The sequence below is a fragment of the Schistocerca cancellata genome, chromosome 2 (genome assembly GCF_023864275.1).
Source record: "Schistocerca cancellata isolate TAMUIC-IGC-003103 chromosome 2, iqSchCanc2.1, whole genome shotgun sequence".
Lineage (NCBI taxonomy): Eukaryota > Metazoa > Arthropoda > Insecta > Orthoptera > Acrididae > Schistocerca > Schistocerca cancellata.
The window spans coordinates 609,223,985-609,228,262 of record NC_064627.1 but is presented as its reverse complement, the minus strand read 5'-3'; the positions used below and the strand labels follow the sequence as shown (position 1 = coordinate 609,228,262).

General features: G+C 46.1%; 1 non-coding gene across 1 annotated transcript; it reads left to right on the top strand.

The window, feature by feature from the left end:
* The first annotated feature begins 1,029 nt into the window (after nucleotides 1-1,029).
* Trnat-ugu (transfer RNA threonine (anticodon UGU)) lies at nucleotides 1,030-1,103 on the top strand. The gene has a single exon. It is a non-coding gene; the product is annotated as a tRNA-Thr (tRNA).
* Nucleotides 1,104-4,278: the final 3,175 nt, after the last annotated feature.

Below are 4,278 nucleotides of genomic sequence, written 5' to 3'. Positions count from 1 at the left end.
GATGATTTATTCAAGAGAAAGGGCGTCGCGAACTGGGTTGGTCAGCTACGCGTTGATCGACCTCTGGCCCTTATGCAAGCAGTTATTCGGCTTAACACTGATAGACTTGTTGAATGTCCTCGTGAGGGATATCGTGCCAAATTCTGTCCAATTGGCGCGTAAGATCGTCAAAATACCGAGCTGGTTGGAGAGATCCGGCGATCTCGCTGGCCAAGGTAGGGTTTGGCGAGCACGAAGACGAGCAGTAGAAATTGTGCACGATCTTGCTGAATGTAAACCCAGGATGTCTTACCATGAATGCCAACAAAATGGGGAGTAGAATATCGTCGACGTTGTGCGGTTCGTGTGCTGCAGACGACTACCAAACGGGCCCTACTATGGAAAGAAATGGAACCTCAGGCGATCACTCTTGGTTGTCAGGCCGTATGGTGGGCGACAGTCACTGGTGTCCGGAGTGTCTCCAGGCCCTTCATCAGTCTGGAATCTCACTGACTGGAGTAGAACTGTCTTCGTTGACGAGCTCCGACGACCAGCAAAGACGTGTCTGGAGACGCCACAGAAATTTATACAAGAACAGACACCATATCCATATAAGTATATAGTTCTGGCAATACCGGCCATGATCTTCTTCTTCTGTGCGGATGCGCACATACTGCCCGAACTCTTACGGGACTTGGTAAGAATGTCTTCCACGAGTGCCGGCCGCGGTGGTCTCGCGGTACTAGGCGCTCAGTCCGGAACCGCGCGACTGCTACGGTCGCAGGTTCGAATCCTGCCTCGGGCATGGATGTGTGTGATGTCCTTAGGTTAGATAGGTTTAAGTAGTTCTGAGTTCTAGGGGACTGATGACCAGAGATGTGAAGTCCCATAGTGCTCAGAGCCATTTGAACCATCTGAACCATCTTCCACGAGTAATGAGTGTGTTGGGGTGGGACACTACGAATGTAGTGTTTGGACATACAAGGTTGATATTGTGGGTCTCGCGGGAGGCGTGCGCGAGATAGTTCCTGCAGTCGCACTATTCTGTGTGCCCTGGTGGCTCAGATGGATAGAGCGTCTGCCATGTAAGCAGGAGATCCCGGGTTCTAGTCCCGGTCGGGGCACACATTTTCACCTGTATCCGTTGATATATATCAACGCCCGTCAGCAGCTGAAGGTATTAAAATTAAGTCTAATTTCGCCCCAGAAATTGGTGAGGTACCAAGGTGACTGTCGCCTCTCAATCGGCTCGACAACCAGGAGTGACGGCCGGCCGAAGTGGCCGTGCGGTTAAAGGCGCTGCAGTCTGGAACCGCAAGACCGCTACGGTCGCAGGTTCGAATCCTGCCTCGGGCATGGATGTTTGTGATGTCCTTAGGTTAGTTAGGTTTAACTAGTTCTAAGTTCTAGGGGACTAATGACCTCAGCAGTTGAGTTCCATAGTGCTCAGAGCCATTTGAACCAGGAGTGACGATCCAGGTGCCATTTCTTTTCATAGAAGGACTTCTTTGGTTGTCATCCACGGCACGCTTACAACACAGCGGTACGTCGGCGGTATTCTACGCCCCGTTTTGTTGCCCTCATAGCAAACCTTCCTCGGTTTACATTTCAGCAAGACAACGCCCCACCGCACACGGCGAGAATTTCTACTGCTTGTCTTCGTGCTTGCGAATCCTACCTTGGCCAACAAGATGGCCAGATTTCTTTCCAATTGAGAGTGTTTAGAGCATTTTGGGCATGGCCCTCCAGCCAGCACGAGATTTTTTAGTATTTAATAAGCATTACAGTTTAAACGCAAAGCTCTCTTGTCTTTTTTTACACACATTGGCACAGATGACGACTACGCAATGGAGGAGGGTGCAGATTTATATACCATGCTCGCTTCTCTTGTAGTTACAAGTTCCTGGGGAGTACTACGCTACGCTAGCCAAGTTGCGCAGTTTCTCCACCTGAGTAAAGAGTAGGTAGACAACTTGAGACAATGAGACATGTTTCCTTGAGAGCTTCTTCCCACTGTGTGTCAGGATGTAGGCTACACTGTGTAACACTTCTACTCTTCTTACATCTATGAAACAACGAAAACGCCCCGCGCTGCGGCCTACGAGCACCAGACTTTCACGAAGCGGCCGGCCGGGGTGGCCGAGCAGTTCTCGGCGCTTCAGTCTGGAACCGCGCGACCATTACGGTCGCAGGTTCGAATTCTGTCTCGGGCATGGATATGTGTGATATCCTTAGGTTAGTTAGGCTTTAGTAGTTCTAAGTTCTAGGGGACTGATGACCTCAGATGTTAAGTCCCATAGTGCTCAGAGCCATTTTTTTTTCACGAAGCGCACAGATCTGTTGTACGCCGTAACTGCACCGCTTCGGGAAGGGACTCTTAGACGGTGGACCCGGACCACCTCTCTGCAATGCTATACATGTCAAATACTTCTTGATAACTTTCCAATGTCTTGTAGCAACACCAGCGCGTCAGAGACATTAGACCGGGCTGGAAGCGAACAATTCTAACAGCCTCCGTTTAACACTCAGAGCAGCCCCTTGCGAAATCTTCGTCTATCTCAGTAAATAAAAACTCTCATTTATCAATTCAAAGATGCGAAGGAAGGGAGACACCAATCAGAAACTTCAGTTTCCATTAAAATTACTCGGTTTATTTCCATTTAATAAACCTAACGAAATTGGCGCGTCATAAAGTTTTAGTGGTGAAAAAAAATGCTTACCAACAACATAGTTCGGTGACCCCGTAATCCTTGTGATGACCCCAAAACACTTGCTATGTGTTCACTACGTCAGTTAAAAATTATATTTACGCCTCAGGCTGGATATTACGTGCATAAGTACACAAACTTTGAACCTCTGGATCTCGATAAAGGACAATGATATCGAAAAAAAAGTTTCAAGGTTGCCAGACATCATTATCTTAAGTATATATGGTAAAAATTGCGACGATTTGCTGTGAACAGAAATTATGGAAATGGCCATCCCCGCCAGTGGCACTTTTGGTACCCAAAAATCATGGTTTTTCGGGTGTATCTTGCTGACGGATACAGATTTTCGAAAGCGAGAAAATGGCGTTTCTAGATGAAAGTCTAAATAACGTACAGTTAAAGTTTGAGTCATTTGCTGTGGCTTGTTATTTAAATAATTGCGGTCCACGGTGCTAAAACGGCTAAAAGCCGGTTTTGCGATGTTCTGCATAACTGCGCTAAATGATTCTCTGGATCTCGGCAATCGATAACGACATAGAATAAAAGTTTTTTAATTTCCCAAGCAATTTCGTTCTAAGAACGTAAGGTAAAAATGTCGACGATCTGCCACGAATAAAAATTATAGAAGTGACCGTCCTCACAACTGGTGCTTTTCGTACTCAGAAGTCGTGATTTTTCGGGCTTTTCTCAGGAACAGCCCGTGAACAAATGGTGCTTTTATAAGCCGCCGACGGTCCACCCTAGACCACACCTAATACAAAAGAACCAACGGATTTGCTCAATTTTCCTGGGCTCCTGGAAGTGTGTAATGTTTAAATTTCTACCGTGTACTGTAGGATAGCTACAATATACCCGTTCTTCCGATAGGCATACAAATAGTCGCTAGGCCAAGGATATGCGAATAACATAACCCCCTTATCTCTGTGATTAACAGAACCCGAGATATAGCCCCCTGAAAAATCGCAATTTCTCGCGGAGCCGAAAATTGGCCACTTTATTCAGGTCTCCTTTTCTACGTCTCGTTATGTACACAAAACTAAATACGTCCGAAATGGCTGTCATTGCGAATGTTCACTACCGTCAAAGTTACCTCATGCACTATAGGCATCGCCAACTGTAACGTCGCCTTCGAAAAATTATAGAATGACAGTGCTGGAAAAACTCTTACATTATTTGATACAGAGTCCGCAGAGTAAACCTGAACGTACTCAGACATTTCTCTCTTTACTTATTCTGATCATCACTAAACTGACACACAATATTTTTTGCGCAACGCAATCTGACTTTCAATAATCCTGACTAACAATAACCTATACCTTTCACAAATCACTTACCTCACAAAAATCTTCGTTACTCGAACTACTGCAATACAGTGAGCGCCAATATTGCCAGCTAAATAAAATATTCTAACTACTGATAGCCATAGTTAGCAAACGAAAGATTTTGAGAGATAACAAACAATGTATTTGCCTTAATAGCGCTCATCCACCACTGCTGGCAGCTCACCTCCAATTGCCCAACGCTACACGCTGTTCACATCCAACTGCCCAACACTACGCAAGCGAATATTCCAACAATGAGTCCAACCAGC